This window comes from Gopherus evgoodei, chromosome 7, assembly GCF_007399415.2.
Source record: "Gopherus evgoodei ecotype Sinaloan lineage chromosome 7, rGopEvg1_v1.p, whole genome shotgun sequence".
NCBI lineage: Eukaryota > Metazoa > Chordata > Testudines > Testudinidae > Gopherus > Gopherus evgoodei.
The window spans coordinates 98,536,668-98,555,576 of NC_044328.1; the positions used below are offsets into that span (position 1 = coordinate 98,536,668).

The 18,909-nt window shown below is 49.9% G+C and overlaps 1 protein-coding gene across 1 annotated transcript in view; it reads right to left on the minus strand.

Annotated features, from left to right (window-relative positions):
- Window positions 1-18,909, minus strand: part of CDC42BPG (CDC42 binding protein kinase gamma) — a 58,482-nt gene that overhangs the window by 38,770 nt on the left and 803 nt on the right. The window lies entirely within an intron of this gene.

Genomic DNA, 18,909 nt, shown 5'->3' on the forward strand with positions numbered 1-18,909 from the left:
AGGAGTCTGAGGGTGAGGAGAGAAGCTAGAGCATGGGTGTCACTAGGAACACAGCTGAGACCCATCAAACTCGTTGCAGTCGTGAGACACCCAACAGTGGCCAGATGGGAAATCTCTGGGTGTGCACAGACCTTTGCAGGCTACCCTACAATAACAAACCAAAGCTCATGATCCTTGCTTTGACAGGAGAGTGGGGTCCTGTGATTGGATCAGAGGAAGTGGGAGCCAGGACTCCTGGGTTCTATCCCAGCTGTGGGAGTGGGGAGTGGAGTCTAGTGGGTTAGAGCAGGTAGGCTAGAAGTCAGGACTCCTGGGTGCTGTTCTCAGCTACTGCAGAAGCCAGTGAAGGAGTCTTGGGTCTTCACACTTTTCTTTCCCACTTGTGCACAGTGATGGCAAGGACATCTAGTTTAAGCAGTGTGGAGGGTGTGGTCTGGCCTGGATGTGCCTGGGAGAACCTGCATCGCTGCATTCCTCCCTCAGGGACAGAACTGGGTCTGGAACCACATAGGGGAGGCTGCCAGGCTGCAGATCTGCTTCCCACAGCCCGGTCACAGGCCCTCACCTAGCCACTAGGATCCCAGCTACAGAGTGACAGACCTTACCAGCTGGATGGGCCCTGGGTCTGATGGGGGGTGGCAGGGAGGGTGGGGGGAATATCAAGCTGGGTGGAACTCTGGGTGTGATTGGGGGTGGCAGGGAGGATGGGCGGGGATACCAGGTTGGGTGGGTCCCAGGTCTGAGCTGGGGGGGGGCAGGGCAAGATATCAGACTGGGTGGGCCCCTGGTCTGAGCTGGGGTGGCAGGGATGGTGGGGGGGATACCAGGCTGGGTGGGCCCCGGGTGTGATTGGGGGTGACAGGGAGGGTGGGAGGGATACCAGGCTGGGTGGGCCCAGGTGTGATTGGGGGTGGCAGGGAGAGTCAGGGGATACCGAGATAGTTGGGCTCACACAATCATAGAGTTCCAAGTTCAGAAGGAGCCTCCAGGCACTACTGTAACCCTAACAGTAATGTGCAGGACATAACGGGGGACTGAACTCATTTGGGGTCTGTAGCTGCTACTGTTATAGTACCAACTATAGTATATAGTATAGTATAGTATAGGCCACGGGGGTTCCAAAGAGGACAGATCTAGACTGGTCTCAGTGGAACCAGATGACAGAACAAGGAGTAATGGTCTCAAGTTGCAGTGGGGGTGGTTTAGGTTGGATATTAGGAAAAACTTTTTCACTAGGAGGGTGGTGAAGCACTGGAATGGGTTACCTAGGGAGGTGGTGGAGTCTCCTTCCTTAGAGGTTTTTAAGGCCCAGCTTCACAAAGCCCTGGCTGGGATGATTTAGTTGGGGATTGGCCCTGCTGTGAGCAGGGGGTTAGACTAGATGACTTCCTGAGGTCCCTTCCAACCCTGAGATTCTATGATTCTATGAACACTGCACACACCTGATGTTCTACCGTAACGTTAATAGAAACACGCATCCTGTAATAGGGCCCTGATCTCAGCTGGGCCAGTTAGTATCTACTGTAATACTACAAATGACGCACACACGATAACGGAGCTGTGCTCTTGGCTGGGGCCTGTGGGCCGTACCATAATCCCGGCCCAGCTCACAAAGGCCCTGACACTCGGTTGGCATTTCTGGGTCTGTCTGTGGGCCAGGCTATAAGTTATAGCACCGCAGCCAATCGCTTCCAGCATTTCAGGGAACAGTCGAGGCATCATTGCCCAGAATCTTCTGGATTCTGGAGCAAATCGAGAAACCAGAAGGGGAAAAGGGGGGACCCATTGAGCCTCTGCACAGCCACAGCTCCGAGCACCTCTGCAGTTGTCTACAGAGCAAAGCACTGGTTGAGGGCACCTATTAATGCTTCCAGCATAACACCAGCCCTGCTCAGCTCAGCCTCCCAACAGAGTGTAACATGGAGACGCCCCCAAACCCGGAGTGACATTGCCCAGACAAATAATAAGTGGGGGATGGCAGGGGTGGTGGTGAAATGTGGGCCTGCACTCAGCCTCTGGCGTGGGGGGAGAATGCGGGAGCGGGGTATGCGAGGGAGCGAGACATGGGAGGCACACAGAACCCTGGCAAGGAGAATAATAGGGGATCTTGGGGTGGGGGGGCATACAGAGCTCATTGCATGGGGAGGAGTAAGGGGGCACTGTGTATGCCACTGAGGAGAATGGAGGGTATAGCTGGTGGGACTGGGGGCACACACAGAGCTGCTGGCAGTGGGGGGAGAAAAGGGGACCCTCTTATGGGAGTGGGATGAGCATATAGCACCCCTGATGGGATGGGTGGGGGGTTGCAGGGAGTCCCTGATCTAGTGGGGGCTGGGAAGGCAGTCCGAGGCAGCTGCTGGGGGATGGAGGGAGGCAAGGAGCTCTGGGGTAGGTAAGGAGCTTGGCCTACACAAGCTATGACACATGAGGGCCCGTCACACCAATATCTAACAATAACGCGGCTTGGCATGCTGAGGCCACTCAGCACTTTGCAGCGGCAGCGAGGAGACAGCTCAGCTCCTCCTGCTGCCAAAATCCTGCGTTCTTCAGCTAATGGACAATTGCCATTAGCCCCTAGCAGTACGGAGCTGATGACACACAGCTGAGCAGGCCTGATGCCAGCCAGCAGAGGGCAGCAGTGACTCAGCTCTACTGACCAGCATACTGCAATCCAGCCCTCCCTGCTCCTACCACTGGACACCACCCCCGCACCTCGAGCTGGCGATCAATCCCAGGAGACCTGATCCCCATCCAGCCCCGCGCCCCGTTCCCACAGCTAGACCCCACTCCTGAGTTCTAGCACCAGGTCTGTGAGGGTCGGGGATCTAGGGGTTAGAACAGTGGCGAGCAGGGACTGGGAGCCAGGACTCCTGGGTTCTCTCCCCAGCTCTATGAGGGCAGTAGGATCTAGGGGGTTAGAATAATGGGGAAGCTGGAAGTCGAGACACCTGGGTTCTATTCCCCCATGTTCTGGAGGCGCACCTAGCACTGGGAGGAGTCCAGCTCCCCAGTGGGGCGATAGGAGAGACGGCCAGTGCCCGGGCACGTTGGGGCAGGTGCCAGCTGAGTCACAGAAGAACAGGCGCCAGTAGTGTAAAGAAAAAACAAACAGCCTCTCTGCTTCAGCCACACACACAGGGACGCTCCCTACAGAGTAGATTTGGAGGCTGCTGAGAGACGAGGGGGGTTAGGAGCAGGAGGTGCTGGGGTGCAGAAGGAGGGACCAGAGACACAGAATTAGGGGGGCAGGCAGGGGCAGCATTAAAAGCCGTGGAGGCAATGAGGAGGGAGCAGCATTAGATTCATAGGTTCCATGGGCAAACAGGACCGTTGTGATCACCAGGTCCAACCTCCAGTCTAGCACCAACCATGGAGCATCCCTGCATTAATTAATTCCCTGTTTGAACCAGAGCAGATCTGTCAGAAAAGCCTCCCATCTGGAATTCCAATTGCCAGTGCTGGAGGATCCACCCCCACCCTGGGTGAGGCGTTCCAAGAGTTAATTTCCCTCACAGTTAAATGTTTTATTTCCAGTTGGACTCTTATCTAGCCACTGGATTTCATTAGACCTTTGTCTGCAAATCAAAGGGCCCTCTGTGATCACATTTCTGTTCCCCACATCGGTTCCAGCCACCCCTTAACCCTCTCTTTGGTATACAGAGCTCCCACTCGTTTAATCTCTCTCATGGATCTCTTCTGACCCCCTCCATGCCAGAGCGCCCCTCATGGCTTGCCGCCCTAAGCATGTGCTTGGCGTGCTGGGGCCTGGAGCCACCCCTGACAGTTACACCAGTTTAAGCTTAAAAGAGTGAATTTACAGCAGTGTAGTTAAACCCATTTCTAAGGACCATGTGGGTCCTGACTGGTGGGGAGCACAGGGGTGGCAGGGGCAGCATTAGGAGGCACAAGGGGGCAATGGGGAGGGGGCAATATTAGATACATAGACCCTAAGGCCAGAAGGGACCACTGTGATCATATTTCTGGTCTGACCTCCTGCATAACACAGGCCAAAGAACTTCCCTGAAATAATTCCCATTCAAACCAGAGTAGATCTGTTAGAAATACATCCCACCTTGATTTTAAAATGGTAAGTGATGGACAGTCCACCACCGCTCTTGGGCCGTTTTTCCAATGGTTAGTTCCTCTCACCGTTACAAATCTGCACTTTATTTCTAGCCTGCATTTGCCTAGCCTCAACTTCCAGCCACTGGATCTCACCAGACTGAAGAGCTCTCTATTATCCGATTTCTATTCCCTTCCCCATGTTGGTTCTTACAGACTATGACCAAGTTCCCCCTTAACCGTCTCTTTGTTAAACTAAACAGACTAAGCCCCTGATGTCTCTCACTATAATCATTCTCATGGCGCTTTTTTTACCCCTCTCCAATTTATCCATATCCTTCCTGAACTGTAGTCCCTGAAACCGGAAGCAGTATTCCAGCAGCGGCCGCACCCGTGCCAAATTCAGAAGTAATATGACCTCTCTACTTCTACTCAAAATTCCCTGGCTTGTGTGTGTATTTTTACCAGCACAAGTACAACTTCAGGTGTTATCTTGTTGTCTGTGGGAAAGGTGTGTCAGTATCAGATCAAGTATGAATTAAAACCAATATAGTTCTACCACTGTAACCCCCGATGTGGGGACACTCGTTCTGGGATGAGTGACCTTTTTTGGTTTAGTTTTGGTTTCTTGGGAAGGGATTTAAGCTAATCCCAAAAAAGCCATTCTTCTACCAACAGAAGGCATGGTCTCCACCCAGACTGTGCCCTGGTACTATATAATTATGTCTGCTAGGGTGTGATTTGTTTAGTTGATATCATTGTACTGGTACAATCCCTAGTGGTTATGGTTAACCCCTAGCATCGCCTGGATTGCGATGCTTTCTCTTTGCAGTTTGAAAACAAGACAGCAGCTGTTTGAAAACAGCACTGGCTCATGAAAACCAGATGCATTATGGGATAGCTGGAGAGGACTCATGGGAGAGCCAAAGACCCACCATGTGAAAAACTCCAGAATGCAGAAAGCCCATCAGTGGAACATTGCACCCTGGGACACCTGTGTGCTTACTTACATACAAGTAGTTTTGTGGCAAGACAAGATTTACTAGTGTCCTTGTCTGCAGCAGCAGCTCTAGCTTTTTTGTCGCCCAAGCACGGCAGGCAGGCTGCCTTCGGTGACTTGCCTGCGGGAGGTTCGCGGTCCCGTGGATTCAGCGGCGTGCCTGGGGGAGGTTCCCAGTCCCGCGGATTCAGTGGCTTGCCTGTGGGAGGTCTGCTGGGCCCACAGCTTCGGTATAGCCGCCACCGCCAAATTGCTGCCGAATCCGTGGGACCAGCAGACCTCCCACAGGCAAGCCACCAAAGGCAGTCTGACTGCTGCCCTCGCAGGGACTGGCATGCTACCCCAGGCATGCACTTGGAGCACTGGTGCCTGGAGCCGCCGCTGCTTGTCTGACCCCATCTCCGTAATATCTGAGCACCTAACCAGTTTCAATGCCTTCATCCTCACAACATCCCTATGAGCACAATGCTGTTATCCCTATTGCACAGGTGGGGAAACTGAGGCACAGAGTGGCTAAGTGACATGCCCTACATCTCATAGGAAGGCCATGGCAGGGCAAGCAACGTGGGTCTCTTAAGTCCCAGCCCAGCCTGCTAACCAGTGGTACATCCTTCCCCATGCGGGTTATGTTGGAGTAACTAGAGCTGTATAACGTAACACTTTCCCTAAGTGAAGCCCCTGCAGCTTTCCCATTTAGACAAGTCCTACATCTCCTTCACTGCCGAGTTACTAACTGCAGCCACAGGCCCTATGATCAGTTCTCCTCCTCCAGCCAGGCCGGTAGGTGTCTCTCAGTCCCTGGTGTCTGTGCCGGGCTGTGGATTTCTGCAGCAGGCGCAGAGAAGATGACAGGATGCTTGGGCATGGGGCACGCCCAACACCCACCCCTGGGCACTGTGCAGCATGTTAATGAGTGGCTCTCTGAGGTCAGGAGGGGCATGAAGCCGGGGCCTGCTGGCAAGTGCAGAGCAAACCACAGCCCTGCCTGTGCCTGAGGAACATTGCTAAAATCTCGCAGGTGGGCAGCTCCGGCAAAGGACAGCCATAGGCTTATGCAGCTGAATTAGGATGCAGGACATCTGAAGTAGGTTAGGGCACCCAGTCTGCAACCTGGGTTCAGACTGGTGCCTTAGATACGCAACTTAAGTCCCAGCCCAGCCTGCTAACCAGCAGTACATCCTTTCCCATGCTGGTTATGCTGGAGTAACTAGAGCTGTATAACGTAACACTTTCCCTAAGTGAAGCCCCTGCAGCTTTCCCAGCACTACCAGCTCTACCCAGCACTACCCATGGCCTCCCTGCATGACCTTAAGGAAATCATTTCCCTGCTCTGGGCCACAGGTTCCCCCTCTGAATACTGCACCCTTTGTCCATTCAGACTGTGAGCTATGCAGGGCAGGGACTGTGTCTCACTGTGTGCAGCGCCTGTCACAATGGGGCCCCAATCTCTGGCAGGGTCTGTGCAGTGCCTGGCACGATGGGGAAGTGAAGACACAGAGAGGGGAAGGGACTTGCCTAGGGTCACAGAGGAAGTCAATGGCTGAGTTGGGAACTGGAACCAGGTTTCTTGCATTTCAGGCCAAGGGCTAGCTCCTAGGCCACGCTTCCCCTCCTCCTTCATTCTTACTTTTTGTGTACACACACACACACACACACACACACACACACACACACACACACACACACACACACACACACCCCTCTCTGAAGCACTGAGGCCCAGATCCTCCCCATTAGGGGTCAGCTGCCTAAATAGCTCGGAGGACCTGGCCTGAGACACTGTTTGCATCACTGATGCTATATAAAAATAAGGTGCGTTAGTTTCACAACCAGCTTGCTTTACCCCCATTACCTTGCACACGGAAGGACAAACATTGCTAACTCACACTTTGAACTCTCCCTGCGCCTTTCTCGCGGAGGATCAGAGCCCTTTACAGCCTAGCAGGACATCCATTAGAGGAAGGAAAATAATCAGTATAAACTGAGGCATGGGGCTGGGAAAACCTCTCTAGAGTGACTGCTGGTGGCAGCAGCATCTGTGTGTTGTAGCTGACAATGCAGGAGAGAGAACTGTGAATACAACCCAAGAGTCCTGACTACCACTCTGCCTGCTGTAGCCATTAGACACCTCCCAGAGAACCCCAGAGTCCAGCCTCCCAGATCTAACCATTAGACAGCACTTCCTGTCTCTTCACCATCAGCATCCTGTTCCTTAGGCCTTATCCAACCAGGAAAGCTTTACCAGTTATAGTTTATCAGTCTAGTCATAATGTACAATCCCCATGGGGACACATAGCACAAAAGTGGCATTTGAGGTTTAGATTTAAACTCCTTCCCAAGTGACATTAACTAACCTGAAAAAAAGTTCCTCTTCTACTAGAACATGCGTGTCTAGCTTCACAGCCGTCAAGGGACCATAAGATCATGTCATCTAACCTGTATATCCCAGACCAGAGAGTTTCCCCCACTTGGTCCCCATGTACCGAGCCCAATAACTTGTGTCTGGCTAAAGCATCCTCCAGTAAGGCAGCCAGACAGGACATGGCAACATCAGGAGACTGAGACTCCACCACTTCCAGTGGCTAATCACCTTCATAGGGAATTATTGCTGCCTTGTTTCTAATTGCAGCATGTCTGGCTTTAACTTCCAGCCATGGGAGCTTGCCCTATCTTTCTCTGCTAAAGAGCTCTTTAGTATCTGGGATTCCCCACTCCCATGCAGGTGCTCTACCCTGTGAGCAAGTCACCTCTTGATTTTCTGTCTGCTCTCACTGGCTGGCCTTTTCTGCAGCCCTTGGGTCGTTGTTGTGGCTCTTCTCCACACACACTGATTTTTCAACATCCTTTTTAACCAGACAACACACGTGAGGCTAAACCAGCATAACTGTATTGGTTAAAATTCACGCCTTCACTTACACCCTTTTGGGTGTCAACGAAGCTGTCGATAAAATAGTTCCAGGTCTCCCCCTTGCTACAGCTGCGCAGCTTCCTTTAACAGCCATTCAGTTATTGAAAAGTTCTCCACCAGGTCAACAAAGCTCCTGCATCATGGTGCTGGAATGTCCGGCCAGACCAGCCAATTCATTCTTGGCTTATCATTATTACTGGGAAGTAGAGAGCTGACATACATGCTCCCCCGTGAGTCACAAGGCTGAGGCGGCATGTGAGGGAGTGGGGTTTCCTGTACGATCAGTATTACGCTAGCCCATTGCAGCCCTCACCAAGATTGGTGCTCCCCCATCACGCTGGGCATTGCAGAGATTCCCATTCACTCAATGGATGGCCACCACTGAAATTAGGGACCCTGTTACACAGACAGCCTCCAACAAAGATTAGCCCCCATCATCCCCCAAGATCAGGGCCTCTGAGTCGCATCAAGCCATTCCTGCCCCCAGGACTTTATGCTCTCCCTAGACAAAAGAAGGATTCTTCTCCGTGTTTCACCAATGGGGAAACAGATGCTGAGAGGAGGACTGAGTAGCCCCAGGCCACATAAGAAGCCTGTGGCAGAGCAAGGAACTGAAAACATGCCTGTGTGACTTACCCACAAGACCACCCTTCTTCCTGCTGCTGTGCTTAGACTACTATCCGAAAGATGGCAAGAGAAGTCAGGAGTCCTCGCTCCCAGGCCCCCTGCTCTGACCACTAGACCCCACACCCCTGGTATCTAATCTCATGCTCTAACCACAAATTGCTGCCCCACGCACATCCCCTCCCATGCTGGGAATAGAACCCAGAAGTCCTGATTCCCACTCCCGCTTCCCTAAAGAGTAGGCCCCACTCTCTGGTGCAACTAGGGATGGAATGAACCTAGAGCGCTGACTTCCCGGCCTGTATTTTAACCACAGCTCCATTTCCCTCTCCCTTCTCTGCACTTACTCTTCAAGCCACAATGACTCTCCGACTAACCAAATGCATCCTAGGGCAGTGAGCCGCTACAGCTGCCATCTTGTTAGCGGTTAAGTTAGAGGTTTTGGCAGAGTCCTGACTCATAAGAGCAGCACTGACTCCTGTGAGAGCCCCAATGACCGAGCCCCAAGCCAACAGGTTCCAGTGTGACTCACATTTGCCCTGCTCTGTACAGTTGATCATTAACAACCCCCTTCAAGAGACATTTAACAGCTCGAGGCTTGATGCTGCCATCCCAGCGTGCACGCTCAGCAGAGCTGCAAGATGGTGTCTTAACACAGGGCTTCCTGCACTGACCTGCATTAAGGAGGAGGATTCCATACCACAGATACCCCAGTTATACACCCTTTACCTACCCTTTCTGCTGTGGTGGGGAAAGTGAAGTACATACATGTGCACGCTCTCACACCAGCTGTGTATATACATACATACATGCACATGGCCATACTCCACCCATTACATAGTTATATACACACACAGACACACACTACCTATCCACACACATGCTCTCACACCAGCTACACACACACACACACCAGCTACCCACACACACGCTCTCACACCAGCTACACACACACACACACACACACCAGCTAACCACACATATACTCTCACTAGCTCTATTCTCTCTCTCTCTCTCTCTCTCTCTTTCTCTCTCACACACAAAATCTCACACCAACTACTTCAACAGTGAACTCTGGACCCTAAGGAAAACAAAAAACAGCCCTAACACCCATCTGAGACATCCAACTGATGTAGCCGGAGCTGGACGGGCGATGGTAAAAAAATTGGTAGTGTCCCTTTTTAAAAGAGTTGGCAGGAAGCCTCAGTTCTTTTACCAGTCAATCACTCGACACAAAGCGAGCCCTCTGAAATCAACAGGCAGTGCTGGATCCAAAAATTACCTGCCAACCAAGATTCCAGCCAGGTTACCCTGACGACAGGAACAACACACACGCACACACAGTTGACACTTGTGCTATTTTTTTTTTTTAATTTAGTAGCTATCATCCCCACTCAGCCCTGGCAGTTACTCACTGATAGCAAAAGGTACAGGGAGATGTTTGTATTGCAGCAGTGCTGCTGGAGGGGTGGGGGGTGCAAGTGGGGCAATTTCCCCCAGGCCCCGGGTCCTGCAGGGGCCCCCATAAAAATATAATATTCCATAGTATTGCAACTTTTTTTATGGAAGGGGCCCCCCAAAATTGCTTTGCCCCAGGCCCCCTGAATCCTCTGGGCAGCCCTGTGCACCTGGGCGGCCAGGTGCTGCACAGACATCCTCCCCCTTCCCCAACCAAGATCTGGGGGCCCTAGCTGTGCCAAATGCTGCACACACACCCCTGACCAAGATCTGGGGAAAATCCCTGACCCCCTCAAGCTGTGCTGCACAGACACAATGGGAGACCAGCCTTGCCTTGAAGAGCCCACAGTCCAAGCAGATGGGGTGAATAAGCCATCCCTATTTTACAGACAAGGGAAACTGAGGCACAGATGAAGTGACTTGGCTGAGGGTTCCCAAGAACTGTGCAGTAGAGCCAGCCCTTGAAGCCAGGTGTCCTGCAGGTTAGTGCAGTGCTTTCACCAGAAAGCCATCATTGGCTTGGCTTTGAGATGGAGTATGTGTCACTCTTACCTAGGAGAAGGCATTAAAACAAAACAATCAAGGGATTTTGGGTGTGTGCAGGGCTCCCCACACCAAGGGATCTCCTTTGGGCCCAACTGTAGTGCAAGCAATGATACAGATGCCATAAATGGGCCTCAGTCTCAGCCAGGGGACACCACCTGGCCTGACAGCAGGCCCCTTAGTCTGAGTTAGAGCAACATGGCAGTATCATACTACTACTGCATATCATAGAATGGCCCCCTGCTCTCACTGGGACCCTTTGGGCATTACCACAGTACTATTAATAATGTGCATGTCGTAAGGGAACCCTGATCTTGGTCGGCATCTTTTGGCTGTACCTTACTACTATTGCTCATGCACCTGCCATAATGCCTCTCCCACCCCTCTGCATCTGGATCAGGGTCTGTGCAGTGCCTGGCACATCAGGGCCCCCTTCCTCGTCTCACAGGGCTTCCAGCCCCTGCTGTCATACAAACCAAGGTGCAGTAAAAATGAAGTGATTTCAAAAGCTGTTTTTAAACAGCCGATCATCTCTGAAATACAGATCATGAGCTGAAATCAATCGTTTCCTTTCAAGTTAGTCACACAAGCATCTGCTGTGGTCCCACAGAGAATATGCCCTGCCGCTAAAATGATTGATTAACTTAACAAAAAATAAAAGGTAATTTCCTGCCAAGTATCAGGCATGGTTTTCTGAGGTTGTTGGCTCCTACAGCAAGATGAAGTGCTTTACCTAACGCAGCCAGCGCCTAAACCTGAAAAACGGGTCCTGTGCAGTTGGGGAGCGTGAGTAATCCTATTTCCACTGCCTCGCAAGAAGAGCCAGCAGAGGTAAGAATTACATCATAGATGTTTTTTAAAAAGGCTGGTACAGCCGAGCATTTCAGACAGGAGTGGCAGGCGGCACGCAGGGAGATGCTGCCTTGGATGATTGCGATTCTCAGATCCCTTTCTGGTGTATTACTGTGGTAGAAAAAGCAAAGTCTTGTCTCCACTGGGTGATTCTATAGGCTGCTGGAGATCTCAAGAGGTTGGTCAAATAAGGAGCCAAGGAAGCAATATTTAGATTATTATATGTATCGCAACAGTAACAAGGAGCCCCACTCATGGACCTGGACCCTTGTGTCTGGTACTGTCCAGACACAGAACAAGAGATGGTCCCTCCCTCAAAGATTTTTTTAGATCAATTTAAAATTGCTGTTCTTCCAAACAAATTTAAAACAAAACCACCCCAAAATCTGCTGAAGATTGAAGCAGACACACACACAGGGAGGACAAGCTACTGTGGCCAATTTCCTTATTGCGCTAGGAGACACAATATGTGGTTTTCCTGTTATTTCTCTACATCAAGCAGACACTGAACAAGAGCGTACTCCATGCTGTGTATTACAGGAGTGGCAGAGGCAGGATTAGAACCCAGCTGTCTCAATTACTAGCCTAGAGCATGTGCCTTCTCCTTAAGCCAGGGGTAGTCAATTATTTTTTCATCAAGGTCCAGACACCAGAGAAAATAATAAAAACCCAATAACGATCATAAGTAAACAACAAGATTTCACAGTCCGTCCAAAAGTATCTGCTGGTCTGGATTCAGCCTGGAGCCCACCTATTGACTACCCCCGCTTTCAGCCCTTGTCTGCATATAGTAGTTGTATCACTTTAATGCTGCTCTAGTTAAAGTGGCACAATGCACTTGACATAGCCAGAGTTTTACTCTAATCAATATATATATACTAGGACAATTATTCTCATGGAACAGTGGCTTTCAAACTGGGGCACGTGTAAACCTAGCGACAGGAGTTCTCACCAGGGATATGTGCAAAGATTCCTGTAATGGTGGACAACACATTTATTAAGACTTGGCAATGGAATTGTAGGTATTTTATGACCCTATCAGATGAGGGTATACAGTAGACTCCATTTGGAAAAGGGTACACAGCCTAGAAAACTTGAAAACCACTGCCACACAGGAGGGGGAATAAGATAGACCAATCTAAGGCACGGGGCACCTGCAGAATAGAAAAGGAAATTTTTTTCCATTGCACAATTGGCCAAATGTAGCTGGGATTTTCTCACCTTCCGCTGACAGATCGAAGATCAGCTACAGCTAGAGACGGGACACAAGTCAAACTAGGGCTCTGAGGTGGTCCACAGAATTCGCTGGCTTTGAGGCCTGGTGGTGGATCTTGCTCCCATGCTCAGGTTCTTACTGATCAGCAGATTTCGGATTGGGAAGGAATTTCTCCCACATCTGATTGGCAGGGACCGGGGTGTGTGTGTGTGCCTTCCTCTGCAGCATAGGATGGGGGTCACCTGCTGGGATCATCTAGGCCTCATTCAGGCCTCTGTTATGGCAGGGAAACAGGCACTGGTGGTCTCTCCTGTTCCGGGCCCAGGGCTCACAAGGGGTCAGGTGCCCAAGGACTGAAATGCACTAAAGTACAGAGGTGGCTGGGTTAAGTTAAAAGGGCCTGAGATACACCAAAGATCAAACTAGATGACCTCATTGTCCCTTCTCGCCTTAAGCTCTATGAAAGAGCATCCACGCTAGCTGATGTCGTGGTACGTCTCTCTCACACCTACCCCCACAACCACCAGTACGACATCTGTGCGTAGGCCAGGCCTGAGTAATAAGATTGTACAACTATGTTTTTCTTTAGCCGATTGAAGCCTCCACTCCTGCATGTGTTTAACATGCCTCATCCCCTTGCTTGCCCGGTGATGACACCCCTCTCTTTCAGGGACCAGGTCTTCCATCCACAATGGCTTGGTAAACTAAGAACGATTCTCAACTGGGAGGGCAAATGAGCCCCAGTTTAACCCAGAGAGAGGGTTTGAAGAACCAGCAGCTGGGAGTGGAATTAAAATTCACTCTGGGAATGCAGAAGCAAATTGTCTGTTGGAGACCCAGGGAAAGGGGGATTCCTCCGTCACCAGCAGAGCTTTTAAATCAAGCCTCGATGTTTTGCCCCAATGCGCTAGATCTGGGTCCCTCCCCAGCCTGTTGGCTCAACACAGGAAGCGGCAGGTGTTCCAGCCAGGGTGCTGCATGCAGCCCAATTAGATTATAACAACCCCTTTCTGGACTGGAAAATTCATTAATTATGAACTCTGCTTGGACCGGAAGCTCTCTGGGGCAGGAAGTGCTTCTCGATAGGAGGCTGCACAGAACCTAGCGCCATGGGGACATACCTCTGTTGGCAGGCAGGTCTGGGCAGCGTCTAGCACAAGGACAGCCCCATGCTCTTAGTCAGATGGAACAGGACATCTCCCCCCATTTCAGTGCAGGGGTCTGGGCTGCAACTGGCCCACCCCTACTCCCTGCCCCCGCTCCCCCAATCTTATGCTCAAATAAATTTGTTAGTCTCTAAGGTGCCACAAGTACTTCTGTTCTTTTTGTGGATACAGACCAACACGGCTGCTACTCTGAAACCTGTTTGGAAAATGTCAGTTATTTACAGGGGAGAACTTAAGATGCCCGAGGAAGGAGGCCACTGGCCTGAACCTTTCAGAAGAGCTTGTTTTTGACTAACCTGAGGTTTTCCGAAAATTCACTCACACGCCTTTAAAATAACCAGAAGCAGGCTGCTGGGCCAGAGCCAGACTAGCGTGAGTGTGAGCTCTTCGGGGCAAGGACTGTCTTTTGTTCAGTTTGTACAGAACTTAGCGCAGGGATTGGCAACCTTTCAAAAGCGGTGTGCCAAGTCTTCATTTAGTCACTCTAGTTTAAGGTTTTGCATCCCAGTAATACATGTTAATGTTTTTAGAAGGTCTCTTTCTACAAGTCTATAATACATTAACTAAACTATTATTGTTTGTAAAGTAAATAAGGTTTTAAAAAATGTTTAAGGAGCTTCAATTAAATTAAAATGCAGAGCCCCCCGGACCAGGGCCAGGACCCGGACCCAGGCAGTATGAGTGTCACTGAAAATCAGCTCGTGTGCTGCCTTCGGCACTCGTGTCTTGGGTTGCCTATCCCTGACCTAGCACAATGCGTCTTGATCTATGACTAAGGCTGCTGGGTCTGACTGCAGTATGCATGAAGACAGATCTATTATGGATAGAAATAGTCTAACAACTGGAGGCATTTTCACAACTTATCACACATCCCTTAAAGCCCCGGCACTCACTCGGCTTTGATTACAAAAGAGAAGGTGAAGGGATGACTTGGTCCCAGTCTAGCAGTACCGCTATGAGGAATCCTAATTTGAAAATGGGCTCCTCAGTCTAACCAATGAAGGTCGAACATGACCCAAGGGCTGGAAGCACAAGCAAGACTAATTTAGAATGAAACCAGGTGCCTGTTTTGACAGACAGGATAATTAACCAAGGGCTGTGGTGGATTCACCATCACTGGCAACGTTTAAATCAAGACAAGATGTATTTCTAACAGAGCAGTCCTAGTTCAACTAGGAGTTACTTCAGAGACATCCTAGAAGCTGGGATATACAGAAATCGGACTAGAGAACCACAATGTGTCCTTCTGGCTCAGCTCTCTCTTGCCAGGACTTTCAGGCTCCCTACTATTAGCCAGTGTCTTGGGGCAGCTGGCTCCCCAGGTAGCCAAGGGAACCAGCTGACCTGGTAAGCTGGAAGTCCTGGGTCCCCAGAACCAGGGCAGATACAATCCCCAGGGTCCTCAGCAGCTGCTCACATGATTCAGGTTAGTGTCACCTGTCATTCAGTTGAGAGCAGAGTGAAACTGACAAGAATCATGTCAGTTTCCCCTGAGGACCTGCTGAGATAGGTATTACATTTTGAAAACAGTGTTTCCGTATTTCTAAAATTAACAGTTTTCAGCAAGTCTGACATGTCCTGCAAAGCAGAAATCCCAAATTTCAGTCACTCTAGTGCTAGAGCAATGGTATTGCAAATGGGGTAGAGACGCCCACACAGCAAGACATTAGGGCCTGATGCGGCTCTCACGTTAACACAGGAGGAGGGCAGAGAGTCATGTCTTCTCATTTTGAATCTCTCCCACATTTTCACTTGTGAAGAAAGGACTTAAAACAAAAACAAAGAACACGGAAGCAGGATCATTCCCTCCCGCCTCCCTCCAATCTTCATTCCTGCAGCATAAATCACTCCCAGCATGGAGAATACACGTAAGCAGTGGGAGTGGATGCAAACTCACAGCACAGAGATTCCTGTTTTCCTGCAAACCAGCTCTCAGGGAGTGGAAGGAGAGAACACAGCACTTTACAATTAGCTAACGAAATGTCATCACCCACCCTTTGCAGCTGCTGAATTATCAGCCTCAGTTTTACAAGGGAGGGGCAGACTCAGGGGTTAGACCTGGGAAAATAGGTATTGCCAGACTAGCTCAGACCAGAGGGTTGTCTAACCCAGAACTCGGATCATCATAATTTGGGAGCAGGAATAGAGTTGTTTAGTGTTTGTACTGCACCTTGCCCATGACTGGGACTTATAGGCACTATAGCAATACAAAAACACCGTCCTCTAATGCTTCAGAGGAAGATGCAGGAACACCAGAGGGAGCTGATGTAGGATAATATATTCCCAGTGAAGGTCTCCTCCTGATTAGTAATCAATTAAAAAAAGATGAGTTTAAACCCTGAAGCCTGAGGTTTAATAGCCCTGCCAAACTTTGCTAACATTAACTATAGCTGGATATTCTTGTTATCCATATAACCTGTCCAATCCTTTTTGGAAGCTTGGTAAATTCTTGGCCTCGGTGACTTCCTGTGGCAGCAAGTACCATAGTCTAAAAGAAGTACTCTATCCTTTAATCCGGTGCAAGTTTCATAAAGTCATAGAAATGTCAGGCTGGAAGGGACCTCGAGGCGTCATCAAGTCCAGCCCCAACACTGAGGCAGGATCAAGTAAACCCAGACCATGCCTGATAGGTGTTTGTTGCAATCAGTTCTTAACTCCAGTGATGTGGATTCCACAACCTTCCTCAGAGCCTGTTCCAGAGCTCAACTCCCCTAAGAGTTAGGAAAAAATGCTCTAATGTTTGAAATAAAATCTCCCTTGCTCCAGATTAAGCTCATTATTTCTTGTCCTACCATTAGTGGACATGGAGAACAACTGATCAGATACGTTAAGGGCTGTTTTAAAGAGGATGGTGAAGACTTAGGTCCCCACTCAGTCTTTTGTCAATACGAAAGATGCCCAGGTTTTGTTTTGTTTTTAAACCTTTCCTCACAGGTCAGGTTTTCTAAAGACATTTACCATTTTGGTTGCTCTTCTCTGGACTCTCTCCAGTTTATCAACATCTTTCCTAAAGCCTGGCCCCCAGAACTGGACACAGCACTACAGCTGAGGCCTCACCAGTGCCAAGCAGAGCAGGACAATGACCTCCTGGGTCTTACATACAATACACCCCAGAATAATATCAGCTTTTTAAAAAACCCACACAACTGCACCAGACTGTTGGCTCATTCAATTTGTGATCCACTACGACCCCCAAATTATTTTCCAGCAGTACCACTGTCTAGCCAGCTATTTCCCATTTTATAGCTGTGCATTTGTTTTTTTCCTTCTCAAAGTGTAGTGCTTTGCACTTGTCTTTACTGCTACCTTCAGACTTCACTGTCGGCCCTTGTTCTTGTGCTATGAGGCCAGAAGATCCTGATTTACCCTCTCCCTCTCATTTATTAGCTGATCGACTTATCTCAGGAGGCTTGGTCTATGGTGAAAGAGCAGCCATTCTCCACTGGAGTGAGCATGGAACTACAATGCACTCTTTACTAGGACCTACAGGCTTCAGCCAGAGTTGGGGACAGATCCACAGCTGGTGCAAATGAATGTAGCTCTGGGGCTTCAGAGATTGGCAGTAGGTGGCAGGACACAGAAAAAGACCCCCCCCCCCCAAGCATTGGCGATGCTGCGGCCAACCCATTGCAGTAAATGTACAAATGACTCTCAGAACCAAAGTTCTGCACTTGGCAGCATCCCTCCCCTGTCCTATTTTCCTCTGTTTAGACCAAGCTTTGGGGCAGGGACCTTCCTTTGTTAACAAAACAGCTTCAAATCGCCACTTAGTTATTTGGGGGCTGCCCAACTGGATGTGCCTTAAATGGACCCCTTCCATCAGGCTCCTTTAAGGAAGGTCTCCATTTGTGCACCCAGAAATCCTTATGCACTTTGGAAAAAACTGAGCCCTCCCATCATTCACTCTGTATGTGGAGCATGAGAGGGACCAGTTTCCTAGGAGCCAATATACTGGTAGCAATGGGCCAAACAGGAAATTTACAAGCTTTTTACAGGCTCTGGTATCAAATGTGTAGGTTTCCTTCTGTGAGAAAGGTGGCCAGATGCTACAGCAAAGGCTCCATAAGAACACAGCTGGATGGGTAGAGCCAAGTATTCTGTATTTTTAAATAAAGACAGCAGGTGGATTTTTGAGCACTTAGAAAAAACTGGCTGTTAAAACAGCAAGAATGTCTCAGCCTGAACTAAAATGGAGCTCCTGCCACACTACGACAAGAATACTCAGATTCAGGCCAGAAGGGACCATTAGACCACCGAGTCTGACCACCTGTCTAACACAGGCCAGAGAATACCACAGCAGTTATCCCTGTACTGAGCCCCATCACTCATGTTTTTCTTAGACAGCTGCTCTAGGAATGATACTGGGGCTGTTCTCTGGCCTGTGCTATACAGGTGGCCAGACCAGATAACCACAACATTCCCTTTAGGCCATGGAGTCTATGAATCTACGTTTGACTGGAGCACCTTCCAGCTGGGCAGCCAGTTTGGAGCGGGTGACATCAAGACATGGAGTATCCCTCCCCCCCCCCTTGCTTTCAGAGTTTGGTCCCTGAGAAACACTGGAGTCTTAACTCTAACTTGAATGTTTCTGACTAATCTAGTGGAGAACAGTAGAATAAGAACCAACAGCTAGAAATTAAAGAGCCCTTTAGTACCTGCTGTTTCCTCTCTCTGAAGATACTTGTACACTGATCTGGAGCATGAGAGGGACCTCTCAATCCATCACCGTCCTCCAAAGCAGTGCCGCACATCTGGACTTGTGGTTAAGGTTCCGGAGACCTGAGTTCTATCCCCGGCTCTGCCACTGACTCCTTGTCTCACTATGGGCAACACACTACAGCCTCTCTGCCTTAGTTTGCCCCATTTGTAAGTGGTTCGCTAGCCAACAGATGCTTTGAATATAAGCCAGCCAGACTGAGAGACTCTGATACTGTAATGACAAGAGCCCTGCAAGGCCAGGGTGGCACAGGGCGATTGACCAGCACTGCTAGTCCAGAGTAAGAGTGAACTATTCCACAATAACTATTGTGCTTTAAATTCACACCCTACCTTATTTCAGAATAGCTTCCTTGTATTGACA